At 36.3% G+C, this 24507-nt stretch overlaps 1 protein-coding gene across 5 annotated transcripts in view; it reads right to left on the bottom strand.

The window, feature by feature from the left end:
* The window catches only part of ETV1 (ETS variant transcription factor 1), a 119218-nt gene that overhangs the window by 62055 nt on the left and 32656 nt on the right, over positions 1-24507 (bottom strand). The window lies entirely within an intron of this gene.

Below are 24507 nucleotides of genomic sequence, written 5' to 3'. Positions count from 1 at the left end.
CCAGCACCTTAAAGCTACAGGACATGAAATCAATTTCGAAGGAACCAGGTCAATCTCCAAAACAGAACACTTCAACAAGAGAATAATTATGGAAGCCATCAAAATAGAGAAACAGCCCCACAACATGAATAAACGTGATGATACCTCCCGCCTACCAAACATCTGGAAACCAGCCCTAGTCAACAAACGAACCCCACCCACCATCCAGGCCATTACAATACAAAAGAACAACAAACACACAGCCAGCACCAATCAGCACCAATCTACCAATCATGATATAACCACACAACCAATCATTCCACATACTGAAACAAAGCCAGCACTTCATCCCCTCCCACCAAGATATACAGAAAGACGGCAGCTCCGGTCACACTTTAAGCCAAAGACCACAGCCTGAAGATGGTGAGTGAGATCTCGCTGAAATGTTGCAAAGACAATCTCAATCTTACACGGGAAAAGACCCGAATACAACAAAACCAGCATACCTATACCCGTGAAAATCTACGAATATATATATATATATATATATATATATATATATATAGATAGATAGATAGATAGATAGATAGATAGATAGATGAGAGAGAGAGAGAGAGAGAGAGAGAGAGAGAGAGAGAGAGAGAGGGAGAGGGAGAGAGAGAGAGATATCTAAAATTCATTGCAAAAACAATGCCAGACCTCCTGAATGTTCTATACTATATGACATTCATTGTTCCATCTTCACCCTTATCCTAAGTTACCTTTACCTGGCAAAGGTTCAATTCAACATACTCTGTGACAGAGACCAAATGTAAGTAAGAATTTGGCCAGGTGGAATACTTTATGGGTCAAGAAAATTAAAAGTTGTTCAATACTAAAATAAATTGGATATAATGGGGAGAAAGTTTGGGAATTTTTGAGTGACCAATAAGGTTTTTAAAAAGTATGTTAAACCTCATGCCCACCAGATGTTACTGAAACATGACTCCCCATTAGTCTCATTAGGCAATAGTTAAGAATAATGAGAACTGTAGTTCAACAATCTTTGGAGATACTTGGACTTCCCAACCTTAAGCAACCTTGTTTAAGAATAAAATATGGAAACCATATTTAATATTTACTACAATTTTCACAGGAAATATAATTTAGATAAAGTCAAGGAGCTACAGGACTAAAATTAATTATAAAAAAGTGCAAGCTAATTACATAATCATCATCATCAACAAAGGAACCAGCAGTTAATAAATATGCCACAGACTAGCACTTGATATAGCAGCCATGAAAGTGTTGGAAAAGATATTCAAATGACAGGATCTGTCCATACCTACAGAGATCAGAATTGTGCAAAACACGGTGCTCTCTTTGACAGTCTATGAAAGCCAAAGTCAGACTTTGGGATAAAAGGACAAAAAGATATCCTCTCTTTTTTTAAGGATTTTTGACATTTTAGACAACTATTAGACAAGATTTCAGAGTATTAGACAAGATTGCAGAGAATATCACAGACAGTCTAGAAAACAAACCAATAGGGCATTGACCAAATCAACCCAGAGATCTCACTTGAGGAACAAGTAACCAACGTCAGATTATCCTACTTTGGATAAATTAAGACTCTCTGAAAGAAGTTCCAATAGTGGGAAGGAAAGAAAATAGGAGGATAACCATTAGCAACGTAGATGAACTCAGTTATAATGGCATGATTGGAAGGCCAGGTTAGAAACAAATCATCATGGATAATATTTATCTGGTCATATTTGATTAATATTTGAATATTTGATGACAGATACTCAAACATTAAACTATCAAACTTTCTTCCTGAAATCTACTATAAGTCATTTTTCTCTCCCAGAGCTGATCCCCTCCCGTCTTATGAAGTCAGATCTACAATGTACAAATAAAGTCTTCATACAAAGATATGATAGCTATAGGTTTACCACATCTCCATTAATTCTAGTTTGACATCTTCCAGTATTCATACAAAATAGGGAAGAACCAGTCTACTTTGGGGCAAGCGCAAACCATTCCATAGCAATTAGGCCACAACAGGGAAAGACTGCCTTCAGATTCTTAGCTACAACTGAGGTAAGAATCAAAAGCAGCTGGTCCTTCATAGACTATGAAGATGACAGATTGTACCTGAAGGAGATGGTTCCCAAACAGGAAGCAAAGCTATGTAAGGCTTCATAGATATTTACAAAAACTTTAAATTCCATACAGAAACTGATAAGCAGTCAATAGAGTGCCCAAAAGACTGGAGTTATTTTGCTGCAGCAATGCTCCCTCATTAACAGACAGCAGCTGCATTTTCTACCAACTGTGGTTTCTGGGTGGTCTTCAAAGGCAATCTCAAGTTGTGTATATAACAGCAGTGTAATTAAGAGGTGATGAGGGTGTGAGTCACCATCAGTGAAACAAACCTTAACTATTTGCATTTGCAACTATTCGCAATTACCTCATGCCAAAAATACTGTAGTTTTCAGTATAAGATGCTTCAAAATAGTATTTTAGTTATAAATTAAATACATCTTCACTGAAATTCTAACTCAAAAATCATAATGAAATACCATCAGCAGCTCTGCAAGCAGCCTTTTGCTAATTTATTTTTCTAAACTGTGGGGAAACCTTTAGCATTAATAAACTTCACAAATTTCTAACAGGACATATTAATCAAATGAAGTTCCTTGCTCAAAATTTTGTATTGAGGAACTGTCACCAATTTAGATATCTTTCAGACAAACCAGGACGCTAATAACCTGTTGGTAAGAAGGTATTATGCTTCCAAAACATCATGGTTGAAAATTATGAACGACAAACATTATTGTTGTAGCACCATCTCCCATTTATAGACTATCTATTTGAATTGGTTGACCTCTTGGGAATAAAATATTAGACATGCTACCCCTTTGGTTAAATTCAATATGACTCTCTGAAGAAATAAGAATTTGTAAAATAAAATATCTTGAATGTCTAATTTTGCTTGTTTTTTCTAAGAATTTTTGAGAGAGATAGGTGGATAGATGGATAGATGGATGGACGGACGGACGGACGGACGGACGGACAGACGGACAGACAGACAGACGGCTTTTTCCTATCTATCTATCTATCTATCTATCTATCTATCTATCTATCATCTATCATCTATCTATCTATCATCTATCTATCATCTATCATCTATCATCTATCATCTATCTATCATCTATCTATCTATCATCTATCTATCTATCTATCTATCTATCATCTATCTATCTGTCTGTCTATCTATCTATCTATCTATCTATCTATCTATCTATCTATCTATCTATCTATCTATCACATTCATACAGCTGCACAACTCAACTAAAATCACCCTGGGCATAAAAAACAATTTCACAAAAAGAAAAAAGAAAACAAACCATAATACACAAACCAATAAACAATAATCAAATAATAAAATGAAAATTCAAGCAGAAGTGTCACATTGCTATCTTTAGCAGCTAAAGATGTCTCCCTTATAGGATTACATTCATTATCAAGTAATAGACAAGCCTATTTATACTGGCAAAATAACATGGAATTTTGGGATACTGTTTCAAGGTCCTTCAGGTGACTTCAAATAGTCATTGCTATTTAGCGCACTTTGTTCTGTAATTGCCTTTTATGCTGGGCCATATAAAGAAGTAGCAACATGCTTCTCCAACATCTATTTAAGTTGCAACTTTTCTTGAAATGTGAAACCTCAGTAAATTGTTCCCTTGCCCCTTCAAATAACAATTTTGGGCATTACTCAAGAGATTAAAAAAAGACTTGTTTGCTTCCAAGAGGTTTCCTACTTTAATTCCCATCCATTAACATAAAAAGCATTAAAATTCTCAGGTCCACTTTTCTGCTTTCAGATTCTCCTGAAACTCAATGAAAGGTCAAGAAGCTTAGCTGTAGCTCCAGAGTCCTCAATTGTCCTTCCTCTAAAATATCTCTGCTATGTCCCATGTATTTTATAAAGTTCTAGTAATTATATGTCATGCTACTGATAGTGTATCTTGACTTTGATCAACATTTTATAATCTGGCACATTATTTTTGTTTCAAAAAGCGGGCCTTAAAATCATATATTCAGATAACTTTGATTTTTAAACACTGATCTTCTGTAGCACATCTGGAATCTATACCTTAGACCCTTTTCCATTCTCGATTTGTTGGTTCTGGTTTCTTTCTTAATCCATAATGAGAAACTATTTGCCTTTAAAATGAAAAAAAAAATACAGACATCTTATGTCACATATCCCTGTGTATCTCATCACTGGGATATGAAACGACAGTAAAAAAAAACTAAAACTAAAAAAAAACAGTTTTTCAGCTCACTGGAACAAGGCTTTCCAAATGCATTACGTTCATTTTATACAATTTGCTTTTCTTTTCCAGATAGAATTGGTGCATGTAACAGACTATTAAATACTAAATTATTCCTTATCAAATCACTATCATTGGGAGTCATGATCAACACTAATCAAATAACTTTCTAACTGAACATGATATCTGCTTGTTCTTCTGCTACAAGATATATTTTCTTTCGCTTGATACAAGGAGAGCAAGGTTCAAAGGGCAGAGCTAGGAGGTTACTACGCTGGAGTTTTAATGAAAAGTCCATGCCATCTTTTTAAGAGTGTCAAGATATAATGTATGAGGCAGCAATGTTAAGTTTTTAATGTCAAGATGCAGCTCAAACCTGCTAAGATTTTTTCCTTATAACTAGTCAACATCTATCAGTGCTCTGAGAATCAGTTGCCTTAGGGTGACCAAATGTTGAATGCCCAGTGCAAAAACTGGTGTGATTGGTTGAACTTTTGGTTCATGCTTTTTGTGGCTGAGGATAATAAGTTAGCTATTGTTTTCTATTGGAAAATTATTAAAAGAGGTGGGGATAGCATCTATCATCAGCATAGAAACATAAGTAACATACACAAATAACAAATTTAATATATTACCCAGCTCTCTGTTTCACCATCCATGGAATACAGAGGCAGAAACTTTCATGAAATACTTAAAATACCAGATTTCAAGCAGATTTCCATAGTCTGAAAAAATAGTACAAACTACTCAAATAATCACTTCCAATTTAGCAATCTGAAAGATTACTCTGGCTTGGTGAAATCTCATGTGACATGCAGATTTCAGTGCTCACAGAACACAAATAACAGCTATGTTTTTTCCTTTGGTTCCATTTTCTGATCTTCCTAAATCTTACTTACAACACCAATAATAAATGGGGAGAGGGGTTAAAAAACCCAAATCTCAAGTAAGTTTTTCTGCATTTTCATGTTTCTCTTACTCAGTTTATTCTTAAAAAGACAGTGAAAACATGTGGATAGAACTTTTTAATGTTTTGGAGGTTTGGGTGTATATGGCACTCATTTTACATATAATGATCTATATCCGGCCGCATAATATACAGTTCTAGAATAGTGACTGGAAAATTTGTACAACATACTGGAAGTTAGGGACAGTATATTTAGAAGAACAAGTAATACAAGTATTAAAGTTTCTTACCAATAGCTGTGGTGTTTGTTTGTTTCAAGAAAATCTGAACTAAAAAATAACAACAGTTCCAAAACTGAAACCCCTAGAAAATCTGGCTGCTTCGATGCTTGCTTATCATAGACCCAGCTCACTTCACATTGTAGACCTACATCTTATGAAACTCTCCTTTCTTCTCCAGAAACATTAAGTGCACCCCCACAACCAAAGCATTTGAATCTGAATCATAAGAAGATCAGCTAGAGATTCATGTGCCAAACCTCAAAGAAAATATTGCTGATAATGATTCAGAATAAAAAGTTGAGCAGTTCCGGTGTTTTAAGTTAAAACACCTGGCTTAAGTGCAGGAGGAAAAACTTAACCTTGAGATAAAACATATAATCTGAACAAAGAGAGAAAAAAGTGAAGTAGAAGAAATGTGAATGGATATCATTATCCTATTGCAAAACAACCCCTCACCCTTTTAAAAAATCAGATTGTGTCAAATCTTTGGAGCTAAAAGATTATCCCTATATTCAGATATAGAAGAGACATGGACAGTGAAATGCAGTTATATGTTGCCAACTACAACAAACTATACACAACCCTATACACAAAGCACAATTTGTCAACAAAAGAAATAATATTTTTAAATGCTCGCCTTTTAAGCAGGAACAGAAAAAAATTTCCTCCAAAATGTACATTGTAAAGGATGCCTTGGCTTATTATCTTATATCTGAATAACAAACTCAAAAGCATTTACCATGATGTCTTCAAAAAGTTTTGCTCACTTTCAGCCCCACCAAGGAATTTTGGAAACGGTGTGATATGGAGAGCCTTACAATAAAGTCATGTTTAAAGAGGCCAACATTTTTTTCACAAGGGCTTCCAAGGGCCAATGGTCTTAATTCAGATCTCACTCTGTATTGTAGGTGATTAATGGGTTCAGATGGTCTCAATTAACATGCAGCAAAATTCTAGACGCCAAAGAGGTAGTGACTGATAAAACTCACAGTACTGAAGATTCCTTAAACACATCTACCTGCTCATGCATAAGACTCAACCAGCGTTCAGATGCCTCATTGCTGCCTTTCAAAGATTCTTTTCCACTACATTTCCCCCTGCCAAAGTCTCCCTCCCCTTCTTTCTCCAGCACGCAAAAATCCATTACTAAACAGTCTAATCTCAGCTATCAGTGCAGAGTGCCTTTTAGGGAGCCATTAAACCATTTCTCTTGTTTACAGTGCCTAAAGAAAGATGTGAATTATGTCTGTGACAAAGTGGGTGATAACATTTCCAAACTCAGATCAAAATGCAAACTGAAATACATTTAAAGGACAAAGTCCCTGGGTGGAGGTTGGGTTTTTGTTTGTGTGTTTGTTTCATTTTTGAGTTTGGGGTTTTGTTTGGAAATGGTCTTCACTTTTCCTGAATTGGGAAAAAATTTCCTATAGAAGTTATTTTTTATGTTACTTTTTTCCCTACAGATCTTGCAAGGAAGGGAAGGGAGAAGAGTGTGGCTGTTTTATTTGTTTATACAAGAAGAAACATTTATCATCTCAACCATCTTTGGTTAGTATACCCCTAGCCCCTACTCAAAATCATCAAGTGAACGCTTCCATGGATCATTCTGACAGTGTTTCTAAGAAAATATAAATACAATATTTCTGATGCAATGGCATGCATTAAAAAATTAAAAAGTAATGACTTCAACCATGTTTTTAAAAATCTCTTTCTTTTGCTACTTGCATCTACTGTAAGTTTGATTTATGCATATATAGACTTATAGGAGATTACAGATTTGATGGAAGACTGCTATTCTTAGTTATCTCTATACATGAAAAAAAATATTGGAGCATGATGAATATACAGCTGTGGTTACTTATATTCAGTATTCCTCAAGTGGCTCAGAAATTCAACATTTGAGATCTGCATGCATTCAGGTTGAATGATGGAAGATTTAAAAACTTAAGCACATGAGTCATTTCCCATCAAGAACTCTGGCCAAGGGGCAAAGTACATAGTTCAGCAACAAAATGTCAAGCTGCACATACAAGGCACTTTGTTAATGTTCTGGAAAACGTAAGGAGTCCCATGTGCTTCATTGCCCTTATACAAACTTTTTGATGAAATAAAATCCAGGAACTCAAAGAGTAAGTAGTGATTTTGAATTAGAGAATCACTGAAAACTGCACCTTACTTAATATGAAAATCTGAATGGGGTGGTTTTAGACAGAAATTCTAAGTTGCAGTGCTAAAAATCTTTAGGAACTGTACCCCATAATGTAAGACTTCCAATATACCAGTTTCCCCATTGAAGCATCTGTTTAAAAAAAACAAGTTTAAGGGGGAGCTATTTTAATGCATATTTAAACATTTCAGGGATTTTAACATCAAAAAAGAATAAATTGAAAAATTTTCACACTGTAGTATAGAAATATGAACTGAAAGAATTTGATGGATTTGATTATGCGCCATCAAATTGGTATCAAGTTTTAACAACTACCCAGATTTTTCTCTAGGAGGATTTATTCCTAACCTGATCTTCCAGCTCTTCCAATGATCCACCGATGCTGTCATTCTCCTTCCTTCCCCCCCTCTTTCCTTCCATCTTTTCCAGCACTTATTTCTTCAGAGAGATGGTTCTTTGTTTAATGTGTCCAAAATATCAGTTAAGCCTAGTTATTTGTCCCTTGGGTGATAATTCTGAATTGATTAATTCTATGATCTATTTGATTGTTTTCTTGGCTAAAACTGGTGTTCCCAGGAGTCTTCCACAACAGCAAAGGTCAAAAGAATTTACTTTTGCTATCCTGCCTCTCCAAAGTTCAACTTTGTCACAGAATGTCATAGAAAAAATAATTGTCTGCATAATTCTGATCTTTGTAGCTAGAACCGTATCACCCCATTTCAATATCTTTTTCAAGCAATATCTTCATTGCTATTCTACCAAGAGCTAGTTTTCTAAAAAGATAGAATCCTTTAAATATCTTTATACTAAACAGAGTTAAATCTGGAATATGATGCAATATGATATTATGAAAGACCCTAATTTCAATGGTTTTAAAAGGAGACTGGCAAATTTATGGCAGGGTTGGACTACTGTTGGCTGCCAGTCCTGATGACTGTTATCTGAAATTGCAGACAGCATGTCTTGTATACCAGCTGTTACAAAGCAACAGTATAAGTGGAACATGGAAATTTACACTCTTGTAGTTAAATAGGATACTCAAGGAATGTATTCTTTACTAAATACGGTACTCAAGGAATGTATTCTTTACTAATTTTTGAAATGAGTTTTTTAATTCATTCTGTAAAAGTATGGATTGACATGTTTGCTATGACGTAGATTTAATAATATATTAAAGAATGGAATTATTTTTATACTTTAATGTTACTTAGATCCTTTTTTATTTCTTTTTTATTTCATTTTAATCATTACAATTGCTTATGGTGTTATCATCTCTATTATTGCTGTGGAATATTTTTGTTGGCCATAATGTATTTATTTGCCCACTCTGTAACAGAGAATAATGGATTATATGGGTTAATAGTTTTGTTCAACAGGTTTTTCTTATGCTATATGTTCTTGATAGAATAAAAAGGAACAGCTGCCAAAAAAATTTCACGATTTATTTTAAAAAAATAGTGTTCCTTGAGTTTGACTCTTGGTGGATATATGACTATGTCCGTATTACATTTTCTCAATGGTTTGCCATTGCATTATTTCTTTATTATTTTTAGTTTTCTAATCTAGTCCATAGCCTGGAAGGTTCCTATTCAAGTAATAAAAAGGTCTGATATACCATATAGATTATTTTTGAGGCAATTATATTATTCATAAAACTAGACTACAATATACAATTCATAAAATAGAAGTAACTAAATGAAGCCATAATAAAGGCAGCTGGTTTCATTCTAAAGTTAGAATGTTAGAATTTGGACTACACTTTAACAGTGCAGTTGTCTGAAAGGTTGAGTGTAGTTGTCTGAAAGTTTATCTGTTATGAGTCTGGTGGTGCAGTGGTTAGAATGCAGTATTACAAGCTAATTCTGATGACTGCCAGCAGTTCAATTCAAGGTCAGAAAAATGAGGACCCAATATGCTGACTCTGTAAACCATTTAGACAGGGACGTAAAGCAGTATATAAATCTAAATGCTACCACTATTGCTGAGACTTCTTAGAGAGTTATGCAAGAAAGTGCTTGTAAGATCTTTTTCTTTTTCTTTTCCTATGTTATTTTCAACTGTTGTAAGAAATCCTCCATTCTATATGCTTATGAACTGAGAAGAATAAATATTTGTGGATAGGGTCATGTGGCACACATATAGTAGGTATATGCATGATTACCTTTTTGATTTGCATAATTATTAATTCACCACCCTTCTAAAAGGTGGTGATTATTTTGTCAAAATGCATTTGCTTTTACATGCAGTAAAGAAAAATTACCAGGACTTAAAGTTTATATTCACACAAAAATCAAAGACTAATTAGATAACTAGGAAAAAAATAAGGGCTTTCCTGTATTCTTTGATTTGTTGTGTGCAAATTATTTCACTGGGATGTCTACATCCTAGAGTGTGGGCCATCTCAATAATTCTAACTATAAAAAGGATGAAAGCAAGAGGAAACTAGCCAAATATGCAATGGATGATGGCACTTATAAATATTTGGATGTATGGCAAAATTAGAAATAAACAATCAGTAGCACACTTTTAGAATCCCTAAGAAGCCTAGTCTGAATTTGTACCTCAGTTTTCACATCCAGAACATATGGTAATTTCTGATACTATGTACCAAACTGTAATGGTAATTTAAATAGGACAAAAAAGACCTTCGGGAGATGCACAATCAGGTACATAAAAAAGGGCCACAAAGAAGACACCACCACAGAAGTCAGGACTTAATAAAATGAATATAAATTGGAGCAATCTAAATTTCATTTAAGTAAAAGGAAATACTTCCTAAGCCTTTAAATATAAATAAAGCCTTTAAACAAATTTAATTTAAATATAACTCTTCCACTACCTAGAATCCCATCCAGTGGTGAGTTTCATTTTATTTTACTATTGGTTCGCTCTTGCGCTGATGCATGCACAGAAGCATTGGGACCGGTAGGCAGAGCATCCACTACTGGTTACCAGATCCAGGGTGAACCAGCAGAAACCCATCTCTTATCCCATCTATAAAATGATAGCAGCATAGTGCACATAAGAGTGAATGAAGCATGGTTACAATGAACCCTGCTATATGACTGACACATGCCAATCCATCTAAAATCAAAAGTGCATAAAACAATGGTGCACTCAGCAGTTCTATATGATGCTGAATGCTGGCCAGTCCCAAATACGTCAAGCATACTTTACATGCCATGGAAATGTGCCTGCTTCATTGGTTTTACATGTTTATCTCCATAACCATGTCAGCAATGACATAGTTCAAAAGTGAATATCAGAGGAAGTATAGGAGAAGTGCCTACAGCGGAAGGGCCATGTTCTATGAGCAACCACTGCCTATATCACCTCCCACTTTAATATAGATAGAAAATGGCTGCATGGAAGGCTGAAGCAAAGATGGCAAGAAACAATAAATGCAGGCAGATACTGTGCTTGAACACACTAGATGGTTCTTGTTGATCCAAAAAGTGGTCCCTACATATAAAATGATGATAAAGAAACACTTCCTAACAATAACATTTATACAACAGTAGAATGATATACCTACCGAAATTCTGTTTTCCATTTCTGAAAGTTTTTAAAACAAAACTGAACAGCTACCTCTAAAAAATAGTTTGTTAACTCTAACACCACAAAGGGCTGAATTATGTAATTCTCATAGTTCCAGTTCCTCCTAGCTCAACATTATTCTGAATTCTGTTGTATTATTCTATAAATTGGCTTATAGAGTGATACAACTTGAAAATTTAGAAATTAAATTAAAAATAAAAACAAAAGAGAACAAAAAAGAGTATTTTATAATTATTTGAACCAGAAAGAAACCAACATAAAGAATTTCATTTTCAATTTTTATTACGCACAGTCAAAAAAAATGACAAGCTTATATGAAATAATTCAGGGAACTTTATTATCCCAAGAGTCACGGTAACTTTCTTGAACTAATAATCCCTGCTCACAGTCACTCATACTCTAATCACTTCCCATCTTGACTATTGCAATGGGACTACCCTTGAAAATTATTCATAAGCTTCAGCTGATTTAAAATGCAGTGACTTATATAGTTCTGTGCAGGCCTAGATGTGCACCTGTATCATCTCTCCTATGAGAGCTGCATTGGCTGCCAATTTGCTTCCAGATCCAATTCAAGGTGCTGGTTGCAATCTTCAAAGTTCTACATGATTGTGCTGTCCTGTTTGCTCTCATACACATACATAACTGTGGTTTAGTGAATTTATTAATATTCCACAACAATTCCCTTCACCAAAAAAACCCATAACTGTCCCAGTTAACTTCAGCCAAGAGCAAACCAATGCTAGTCCACAGATCAATGGCCAAAGAGTCAACATGGCACTTGAAAGTTTCTTAATCAAAATAAACCCACCAGGCAAACTTAAATCCACAACACAAAAGAGTTCACGAGGCAAGAAGAGTTCACAAGTTTCCAAAAAATGATCTAAGACAAGATACGATGTCAATCCAAACTGAGACAGGAATCATAATGACCAACAGCTAGGAATTAAGATGTAGTTCCCAGTATCACCTCCATCTGTCTGCTGTGCTAAATAGCCAGTTTTCTGTGTAGCCCATTAAGAAGGGCGAGGCTTTCTCCTGACAAGTAGTGTGGCTGACCTTCTCTGCTCCTGTCTTTTCTCTGCCCTACATGTTCTTGGATCAGGTACAGAAGGCAGTTGCTTCTCATCAATGACCAACTGCAGCTGTGTGCTTTCTCCACAGCTGGAGCTTTAGCCAAATCCCTCACAGACAGCTGCTCAAAGCCATGAAACATCAGAGCTCCTGACATGCCAGGAACCCAACCTGATATGTAGAGAGGTATCTGTGGAAGTCATGATAACTTGGGATCAGGTTATTTGATAGACAAGCTCAGATCTACCCAATCCATCAGAGCCAGGAGGTAGGGAATGCTATGGTCTCCTAACTCGAAAGAGGTACATATAGCAGAATCAAGAAGAAGGACCTTCTCCACAGAGGCTCTCTCCCTGTGGAGGTCTTTTGCAAGATCTTGAAGACCTCGTTTTACCAATGGGCCTGGGGACTCAATTGGATGGAGCCTATTGGATGGCTTATTTCATTAAGGAGTTGGGAGGTTGTTGCTTTTTTGTTGTTTTCATATTGGTATTTATTTTTGTAAGGCACCCTGAGTCACTGAGAGTTGAGTAAGGTGATCATATAAATAAACTGAAATAGACTGCAGAATTATGAATTATGATGCAAGTGATGTGAATACAGAGCGGAGGGTACTAATAGAGACTTTGGAGTCAAATAATGGGTTTCTTATTTAACAAGCAGATGTATAGAGTTTGTCATGGGTATGAGAAACTTCATTAAGATATTAACAAGAACTTCAAGAATCACATGGTCAAAAATACTCAGCATGAAAGCTGACTGCAGCTTTTTAGAGAGAAAAAGTTTTCAGTTTTACTAGGAATATGGAATTATTGAGAAGGCAGCAGCAGAGAATCAATTGAAAACAAAGCAAAAGTTATCCTGGAAACAGGAATTAGACATCAAAGTAAAAGTATGCAGTGCTTAAAAAGATTGTGAAATGGTGACCTTCTGATCAATTTTGTAGAAAGTCAGAAAACAGTTAAGTCCAAACTGAAAGAAGTTATAAGTTCTTGAACAAATGCCTCAAAATAATTACTGGTCCATGTTTACAATAAACAAGAAAAAAGAATAACAAGTGAATCTTCATGTATGTATCAGAAGTGTTATCAAAACATAAAATTAGCTATTCTTCACTATTGAAAGGTTTCCTTGATTCAGGACTCCCACTCAAATTGCAGATAAAAGTGGTAGTTTGGTAACTTTAGCCAACTTTTGTTGGTGCACAACTGTATATGGACTAGGTATCATCTGTACGCTGATGATACTCAGCTGTACATTTCCACCCCGAACCACCCCAACGAGGCCGTCAAAGTGATGTCCCGGTGTGTGGAAGCCGTACGGATCTGGATGGATGACAACCGACTCAGGCTCAACCCTTCCAAGACGGAGTGGCTGTGGGTTCCGGCTCCCCGGTTCAACCAGATAATTCCATCTCTGGTCATTGGGGGCATTCAACTCGCCCCCGTGGAGCGGGCGCGCAATTTGGGCGTCCTCCTAGATGCCAGGCTGTCCATGGATGAACATGTGACAGCCGTGGCCAGGGGGGCGTTCCACCAGGTTCGCCTGGTGCGCCAATTGCGCCCCCTATTGGACCGGGACGCCCTACGCACAGTCACCCATGCGCTGGTGACGTCTCGCCTGGACTACTGTAATGCTCTCTACATTGGGCTTCCCTTGAAATGCACTCGGAGACTGCAGTTGGTCCAGAATGCGGCCGCGCGGGTGATTATGAGGAGTACCAAGTACTCCCATGTGACACCTCTCCTGCGCGAGCTGCACTGGCTTCCTGTGGTCTATCGAGTGCGTTTCAAGGTCTTGATTACGATCTTTAAAGCGCTCCATGGCTCAGGACCTAGTTACCTGCGGGATCGTATTCTGCCCCATACATCCCTACGACCCATCCGCTCGCACAGAGAGGGACTTCTCCAGGTGCCGTCCACCAGACAGTGCCATGGGGCGGCGCCTAGGAGCAGAGCCTTCTCTGTGGCGGGCCCAGCCCTGTGGAATTACCTCCCCCCGGATATTAGGACCACTACTGACCTCCGCTCCTTCCGTGTCAAGCTCAAGACCCACCTTTTCCAAATAGCTGGCCTGGCTCAACCATAACTTCGTATCGCTCCTGATGGGTTTTTTAATTTAGTAATTTTATTTAAGGGGATTTTAAATTGTGTTTTTAATTGTCTTTCACTTATAAGTCAACTCTCCTCCATGCACATATGTATATGTCTCTGTTCTTTTTGTATATATGTTTGTCTTATGTGTATTTTTATTTGTTTTGATTGTACGCCGCCCCGAGTCCTTCGGGAGAGGGTTGCGGCTAATCAAATAAAAATTATTATTATTAATTATTATTATTATTAGGATCTTAGTACCTCACGACTTGAACATCATTAAGTATGGATTACTTAATGTACCTAGAAAAAATGGTTGCTTCTGAAAATTCCTTGGAAATAGAATGACACCTACACTAAATCACTATACTGGTTGACAGTAGGCTTCTGAACTCAATTAAAATTCCTGGTCATTATGGTTAAAGTTAACAATTGTGCAGCACTAGGATATACTAGCATTAAGATATATTGCATGGAATTCTTTGAAAAACTTGTTCATAGTCCTTAAGTTTTTATCATTTCCCATTAAGATAACTGTAGTGTACTATACATGGTGTTGCCCTTGAATACTATCTAGAAGCTACAACCACTACAAAATGCAACTGCACATGCAGTTTTCAGTACCCAACAATTCATCTGAATTATATCACCATTGCATAAGCTGCTCTGAATTCCAGTTGCTTTCTGAATTGCTTTCAAGGTTGTATTTATCCCCTTTAAAGATATTAATGGCACAGGTACAGGTTATGTGCTCATCCACTAGACTAAATAAAATGGACAGGTTCCAGGTCCCCTCTTAAATGGTGTCACATATTGAGACCTTGGAGGCACACCTTCTCAATGGTCACCCCAGTCATTTGGTATAACCTCCCACCTGAGATTTAAAAGATCCCTATCTTATAGTCTTCCAGAAAGTAATGAACACCTGCATCTTCCTGTATATGTTGGACTGGAATGGGGATTAGGCTAGGAGTCTATTTAGTCTGATGCCTGGAGTGGAGGAGAGTGTGGTCTTGATGTTTATTTTGGTTTTTGCTGATTGTTGTGAGGTTCTAGGTCATTATTTCAGATAGGTGGTCATATGAATTCTGTAAATAAATAAAATGAGTAACTAGTATGTGGGTGATATGGCAAATTTTCTCTGTAATATTTTTACCCATAAGTGCATACAGCGTCCCCTTATAATCAACAGATTAAAAGTATTTTATTTCAATGCATTTGGTCACAATCAAATAACTATGGATGCCTCTCTTGGGTTTAATTATAGCTCTTTATGATTTTTTAAATATTATTCTGTTTTAGTCATGTAAAACATGCTTTGGGAAGGAGGTATGGTTGATGTTGCATGCTGCCTAGTCCTTTGGGATTGGGGCAAGTTATAAATACTGTAAAATAAATCAACAGACAATCAATCTCTCAGTTACAACTAACAAACTCATCAATCACTGACAACTTGAAATAAATATAACAGTAGTTTGCCCTGCTAGCTTTGTTCTGCTTAAGGCTGTATGCAGGATAATAATGACAATAACAATAGCAGCATCAACTCTTTCACATTTCACTCTGCATCACTGGATTTACTTGCAGGAGCACTCATGTGAATGAAAACATTAATAATGACAGCAACCTCCAGTTATCATTTTGCAGAAAGCAAAGTAGCAAAACTTGACAATAGTTTGGCAAAGATAGTAGATGTAATCCAATCCTATCTTGCTTTGCTTTGGCTTCAGTTCAGATCTATCCAACCCACACTAGATTAGTAGATGGAAACAGCATGGCATCTCATTTTTGGAAGCTAATTCTGTATGATGAGCCCAAGCCCTGGAAAACTGAGCCAACTGGCAATGATGTATCATGTGGGCGAGATGAAACCATGTGGGACATTTATCTAACAAAAAAAAAAGTACAGCTATACAGTTGAAGTTGCCACTTTCTAGAAAAGAAGGCATCCAAAAAGTAGACAACCAAATTAAAAATATCATCTGTTAGAATATAGTTCCCAGCCAATTTTCTTTTCCCTTACCTTCCCTATAGAAGAATACATGAAGATCATAATAGAAGTGAAAAGTATAATAGAAAAAAGTGTTGATATATATTAAATTTAATTCAAATTTAAATTCTGGAGTATGGAGTCAATCGTACCAAAGAGTAATCTAAAAGACAAAGCAAAAATAAATTAATGCCCAAATGGTTGGCCACGCTTAATTACTATTAGTCAGCACTGTAATAGAACATGACTGTAATAGTGAAAAAATGACAGGAGATTGGCAGATGCTATCAGAGGAAAATGATGAAGCTATGAAAGTTGTAGTAGAAATGAATATGTGTAGATGAGAGTTGAACCGTAGAATGCTTTATGTTCTCTGAGCTTGTCTGTTTTATTGTAGACTTTTCATTAGGTAACATCATCAGTGCTCAACAGATAATCAAACTCAGTGTGCTATGAACTCTACAGGTTGATACATACAGGTTAATCCATATTTTTTTCAAATACAAATCTAAATTGCATTCTATAAGCTTTGCTTTTTGAGACAATTTATGTTACATTAAATAGAACACCAAAAATTAATAATTCTGCTTTTTTGTTCTGAATGCTATTTTAGCCAAAACAATAAAGCTGTCAAATACTCTTGCTTTTACCCTCTCAGAGAAATTTCCATTGATAGGTCTCTGCACTTACCTTAGTCATTGACCTTGCTTCACAATTATACCTTTGACATTCTCCCTGGCTTCTTATATACTCATTACCCCTCAAAGGAAGACACTATGAGACAAGTCAATCTACAGAGCTTTTCCATATCAGGAAAAAAGAGAAGCCAAATACGTTACTTATTGAAAAAAAGAGCCATACGGGTGACAACAACAGGTTAACAGGGGGCCAGGTTAATCTGAGGAATCACCTTTTCCCAAGTACATCTACCTGTCCCATCAGATCTGGCAGGAGCATCATGCTGCGAGTCCTGTATGAGAAGGAGCTCCATTTGACAGGACCCAAGAGATGAGCTACACCATATATAGTTTCTTCCCTCATGACCTTATTTTATGTACCATATTTTTTGGAGTATAAGACACATTTTTTTTCCTTCAAAAAAGAGGCTGAAAATCTGGGTGCATCTTATACACTGAGCCTAGAACTGTGTTGGCTTTTTTGGCAGCTGCTGCACACTGCTGGCTCATTGTGTACTATCCAGAGTCACATCAAATGAGTTGGGGAGCCATAAATATTTGGAAAATAAAAACTATATTTCAGCAGCAATAGAGCAATAGCACTTAGGCTTGTTTATCACTCCACAGTGCTTTACAGCACTCTCTGAGTGGTTTATGGTGCATATTGTCCCCATGAATCTGGATCCTCATCTTACTGACCTCAGAGGACTAGAAGCCTTAGTCAATCTCAAGGCTTGTCAGGATTGAACTCCAGGATATGGGCAGAGGTAGCCTGTGAAACAGCACTGTAACTACTGTGCCACCAGGATTATTATCTTTTAATCAGAGAACAAGATACAAAATGGAAGTTCATTTTAATGGTTGGTCAGTCCATTCAAGACATTCTGTAGTTTATTTAAAAACTACTTTGGTGATGAGATTGCAGTCTTATGTCCACTTAAGAAATTTAAATCTATCTCCTGCTAAAGAAAAGCCAAGTCTTCACTAAACATCAAGCACACTTCACCTGCTTCCAAAATAGAAACGATACAGAAATTACAAAGATCATTTTTCAATATTCTGCCAGTAAAAATGACTTGTTAGGCCAAATGAATGATTGTAGCTTAAACTGTTTCAGCTGTTCACAGGATGGAAATCCACATGATTTAAGAGAAAGTTCTGTCAACTGTATAAAATGAATAACAGAAGCAAAGAAAGAACACAGTTGAAAGAAGCAAACACATCTATGACCTGTTTAACATCTTCTCTTAGAATACAAAATTTTCCCATTCAGTTTATATATGGCAATTGTTCAGCTTTTACTGATTTTCTGGAATTGAAATTTATTTAAGTGAAACTTGCTCAGACAGAAATGCAATCTTAGCTAGTTGTCTTAAACTTGCACAAATTCTTCTTTAAAATATTATATATTTGACTTCATTTAGACATCCCATCACTTGTCTCTGAAAGTGACTAGATGTTTCCCCATCAATTGCAAAGAGGTTAAAACAAGGGAAGCATCCCAAAGAAATAGTTGGTGTAGTTAAGAAGTATTGAGAGACTATTCAAAAGGCCTCTAAATCAGGGATGTCAAACTCAAGGCCAGATCCAGCCCATGTGATACTTAGATCTGGCCCATGGGGCCTCTCTGAAAACAGCGAAGGACTGGCCCATAGTCTCTGCCAGTGAAAATGGAGCTCAGGAGGGAGGGGTGGTTCCAGCTTCTTCTACTGCCGGTTCACTCAGGAACATGCTTTGTGTGCGCACTTCACTCATGCCTGTGCACTAGTAAAAGAAACAAGAAGGCACCGCCTATGGCGCCATCAATAGAACCGATTCAGGGGAGTGGCAGGCCAAGTTACTACCTACTCAGCTGAACCGATCCGAAATGGTAGGAATCCACCTCTGTCAGGAGGGCCACGAGCAGCCCTCATGAGCTTTGTTTTTACTGGCAGAGGGTTGCAGAAGGCCATTGTTGCTGAAAACAGCATCATTTTTGCTGGCAGAGTGCTTGGGCCATCACAGGCACCCCGACACAAGCTGGCCACACCCACTGGCCCCAAGGTCAAACACAACCCTGATGCGGCCGTCAATGAAATCAAGTTTGACACACCTACTCTAAATGGGAACTATTTCGACTCAAGATATTCTTTATCATGGCCTCTGCCTTTCTTTGTGAAATTGGTTATATTTCTTTCTCCCATCTCAACATCCAAATTTTAAGTACCAATCTTCCTTTTTGATTGTTATTCTGTAACACAACAGTTCATAACATTTCTATATAGTCCATGAAAAAATAATTTCTCAGAAATCTGTCAGCTGTTGCATCTAAGTTTCAAGTTTTGAATACAGGAGAAGTTGGCAGTTCTGAAGAGATTGCTTGCAGTGCCTCATATATCATGATCTTCAAAGATTCTGGTGATTACTCATGCTGCTATAGATTGGCTTTTTAAAACTTGAAACAACCACTTTCAAAATGAATTACATCATAATGTATTCCTAACCTTTGGCATGTCTATTCTGTTGCCAAGGTCAGAGTGGGGCTGGAAAGATTAAAATGAATGTAAAGCACTGATTCTCCCATTCCCATCACTACCATGCTGCTGGTTAATTTGATTTTTAAAAAAATCACCATTGAATGGCATATTTTCTGGGGTGGATAACTAATAAATAATCTTTCATTTCTAATATGCAATTTTCAAGTATGCCCATATTTAGTGATTTACTGATTCCATCCTATAAATAGCCTTCAAGACATTCAGGTATAGCAATGACAATGAGACTTGAGTCAGCTAAGGTTGTGACACCAAAAAGGAAAAACTAATATGCTGCAGAGGCTTTATCTCTCTCATCACCTGCTCACTAGCTCCTCAGATACATATAAAGGACAATTTAGCTATTCCTAAGGAGATCAACAAGAAAGGAGTTTCTGCCAAGCTGATACTATGTTAATACTGTACATAACATCTCAATGGATAGAACATTTCTGAACAAAAAGAAGATTAAAATTTCCAAGTTTCTGAATCATTTACGGCAAGTAAATGTAATATAAGGATATAAAGTAGAAATAAGAAGAGAAAGGTGTGGTTATATGTTTGCCATCTTCAGTTATTTGTAAAAATAATAAAGGTGAGATACCAACCAACCAACAAAAATAAGAGGAAGAAATTTGCTATGAACTTGCACACTTGACCATAGTGCATGCAAAGTGAAAAAAAGATAGTAATACATAGTTGTTGATATTACAAAAATAAATGTGACTAACTTTAATACATTACCTTTTCTGAACTCTCCTAAACTTAGCTAAAATTCATCAGGTACCAGAGCTTGTGACACTTCAAAATTTATTAAGAGTGGTTTTAAATTTAATAAATGGATTTCGTGAACAAGAAATGTAGTGGTTTTTTGGCATAAGTGGAAGTCCAAATAAAAGTTAGGCCACTTAATAATTAGCAAATATATGGTGCATGTGTATAAGGGCCAAGTATGTCTTCTGAATTCTTGTCAAACCATGCAATATTCTGATACATAGGATATAGGGATGTCCTATACAGGAGGAAGAACCATTACCAAAGAAACAAAAGGCAGCTTGTATCCAAGAAAATAACATGAATAGATATGTCAGACAAGCTTCTTCTCACCAGTTTTAACAAAATAAGAGGGATAATGCATTTTGCTATTATAGCGTCACAATAAAAATAGTACTAACTTAAACGCCATTGGTTGCTAGTTTGATCTACCTTATAGGATGTAGCCTAGTATACTAGTGAGCTTCCTTCATTAAGCAGAGGGTGGACAATTAAACCTACCTAAATCAGATATTTGCTACTAAAAGGTTATTATCACAATGTAGATATGAAACCTACAGGGACTAAATCAACAGAAAAATATTTACTGTAATATGATTTGCAGACAACCAAAATTGTAAAATCTTTCATAGCATGAAGGGCTAAAGATCACAGACCACAAAATTCCAAAGTTAAAAAAGCCATTTTATTTTACAAATAAAAGTCATCAATTAGGCTTTCAACCTTGTTCAATCATACACTGTATTTCTAAGAATGAGAATTCCTGAAATGTTTCATACCTCACTTAATTGGTATGTGAATACAAGGGGAGAGAGAGCCAGAAATCATTAATGCTTAAATGCTAAGCAACTGTTGCTTGTTGAGTCCCATACAGATTGGTCTTTGCCTCTTATGTTAAAAGGATTCTGTATTTCAAAGCCAGCCTTCTCAGAACAATTATTATGAATAAGAAAATAGCAAGATGCAAAAATAGTAAGAGCTCCATTAAGGTATACTACATCAAAAAAAAAAAATACTTGAGTTTGAAGAAAACATGGTAACACATTCAGCACTCGACTAATTCAGTTTTATAAATTACTGGGTAGGATTTATATTAGCACACTAAAGCAGAAGTTTACATGCAGCCTTTTAAATGTATTTCTACAGCCACAAGACAAAAAATATTGGGAAAGCAAATCTGCAAATCTGCTTTCCCAATATTTTTTGTCTTGTGACTAAAATAAGCAGAGGAATGGAGGAGGAAGAGGAGGAGAAGGAGGAGGAGGAGAAGGAGGAGGAGGAGGAGGAGGAGGAGGAGGAGGAGGAGGAGGAGGAGACTTGGCTTATTTCTGAACCAGATTTAATTGATTCAGTGGCTAATATACACTCTCCTTTTGTCTTCATTGCTTAAGACATAGTAAGGTGTCCACAGCAAATCACCTTTTTCAAACTATAAGAAGGTAATAACAAACTAAGACAGTATTTACCTACTTTTTAAAAAATAATGTAAGTATATAATTGCTTATCTTTTCAGATAAATGTGTAACTTTTGTTTAACTTTGGCAGTACCATAATTTGCAAAAATCTAATAATAAGAAGGCAATGGAATTCAAATCTGAAAAAATAAAGGAAATCCATAAATATATAGACAACATATATATATTTATGAGATGTAACAAATCCAAATATATAGATCTAACATTTATATTTTTTATGGAATCTAACTATTTTTGGAGTCATGGTGGACTACCTGATGAAAGTGCCAACCCAGTATGCAACTCACTATGTAGTATACAGTATACTACAGGCTTGTAGCTTGATAGGCTTGTAGCTTGATAGGCTTGTAGCTTGAATCATTAAGAATGGAACTGAAAATAGAACTCTCCATATAATAATAACTTTATATAAATCTTTGGTGAGACCACATTTTGACCATTATGAGGTTTAAAAATGATCTCACATATCTAGAAAAAAGTTATAAAAGACAGTTGGAAGATCTCCCCACTTGTCCCAGAAAGAAAGCTTACTGTAATTGGAGCTCTGCATTAAAAGAAAGAAGAGATTTGATAGAGATATATAATATTGCTAAGTGGTTAAAAGAAAGTATTTTTCATTTTTTCACAGTGTTCAAACTCGTCTGCTGAAAATAACTACAGAGTGATTTGTGATCTACAGAAAGAAATAATTTCTCCCACAATGCAAAGTTAAAAGTGGAATTCACTGCTAGCAATTGTAGAAACAGACAAGAGGAATGGTGTTAAAAATAACAGGACATATTTAGTAAATCGACTGGCTATTAACACCTTTTGAATCTTTTATGTAATGTTTGCTGGGAAATTACTGGAGACAAGAATCATCATTCTCTACACCTCTGGTATCTGCAAGTTTCCCAAAACTGTGAATCTACTCTTATTTTGGCCATGAACGTTTGGCCCAGTCACTTTCTCTAAGTCCAATTCACCTCACATCGTTGTTGTCTAGAAAAAAGGAGCAGGAATGGGTATTAGATATTTTCTGCCTTAATTTATTTATAAGGCTAATAAAGACAGGATTTAAAAAAACTAAGAACAAATGCATTATGGACATGATGAGAAACACAGAGCTAAACAAGAAGAACATAACACTTAATTTAATATTGTTCTTATTATGTTGTGAATGCAAAGACCCACCTATCTCTCTTTCCTTCAATTCTCTTCCCCTTTCCAATTTATCTAGTTCCCCCCCGCCCCCCCAGGAACTCTTCTGGGGGAAGAGTGGATTCTGGGGCATGGATTTCTCTCTCCACTAAAGAGATATCATGAAAGCTAGTTTGATACAATTTTTCAAATGGCTGCTACCAATATATGAACAGCCCTTTGGAAAGCCCATATTACCTATGTCTAGTTGTACCTCCTGATCACTATTTAAAACCTTCCAAGAGAGCTTCCAAAAAGTAAAGCCAATAAAGGAAGTTGGATTCATTTAACAGACAGATGACTCACTTAACAACCCTGGCAAAAAAATTGCAAAATAGGGCACAGCTCAGTTAATAATCCCATAACTTAATGATGAAACTTCTGGCTCCAATTGTGATTATAACTCAAGAACTACCTATATACTATACATCTCATATTTGATGTAAACTTCATCAGAACTGAATTTTCACATCATTGAGCTGAATCATGCAAACTTAATTCCAAAGAATTTTTAAACAGTTCTTGGATGTTTAGATGGCAGAAAAGACCATTAGTAGTTCATTCCCTTCTATCCAGGATATAGCATATAAGCGATGCTTGAGCAGGGTTCACAGTATTGTCTGGGATGCTACACATCATCTTCATGGTCTGTTTTCTTTGTTACCTTCTGGGAGAAGGCTTTGTGATATCTGAAGCAGAATTATAGATTCAGTCAGTTTTGTTCCATAAAGCATCAAACTTGTGGACTCCTAAGTTTCCTCTTTCTGCTTGTATTCAAAATTGAGAGTAATTAATATATATTTATGGTGCAAGTATATATTTATGCATGTATATAGCATGTGTGTATGTGTGCTATGTATGGGTAGATGTATACTTTCTTTTGAGAGCAGACAACAGAATTTCATTTTTAATGTGGGTCATAGTTCTCACAGTAAAAATGACAATAAGGGTTATCCTATCCTATCCTATTCTTTCCTTATCAGAGTTGTAATGAACATAAGGTAAAAGATAGAAGGCAGAAAATGAGTTAGATATACCAGGGGTCCCTAAATCCCGGGCCACTATTGGGGCTTCAGCTGTTTGGAACTGGATTGTAGAAATGGTGAACAAGGGGGTGAATTTGCATAAATGGCAGGTGTGCGTCCCACCAGCCACGCAAATGGACCTATGCACATGTGCCTGCTTGCCTGCTACTCAGACATATCCATTCCCCTGCCCCTCCCACTGGTCTGAAAAGTAGGAAAGGTTGGGGAACTCTGAGGTATACTATTCATAAAATTCAGTATAAAACAATTGGAATGACTTTTGCTACACTCATTAAACTGTATGTTTTCATAACAATCAAATGGTGAATCACTATTGCATTATTCATACACTCCAATCAGGGTAATTCAAGCCTTTTACAGTAAAACTCCTTTGCAGGAGATATACATAATCTCTGTAAACTAGATGATCATCTAGTTTAATCTTTGTAAACTAGATGATCCTCCATTTGAAACCTAGTGCCCTACTATG

The sequence above is a fragment of the Natrix helvetica genome, assembly GCF_964273705.1.
Source record: "Natrix helvetica genome assembly, chromosome: Z".
In the NCBI taxonomy this organism is placed as follows: Eukaryota; Metazoa; Chordata; class Lepidosauria; order Squamata; family Natricidae; genus Natrix; species Natrix helvetica.
This window is presented reverse-complemented; position numbering and strand designations above follow the sequence as displayed.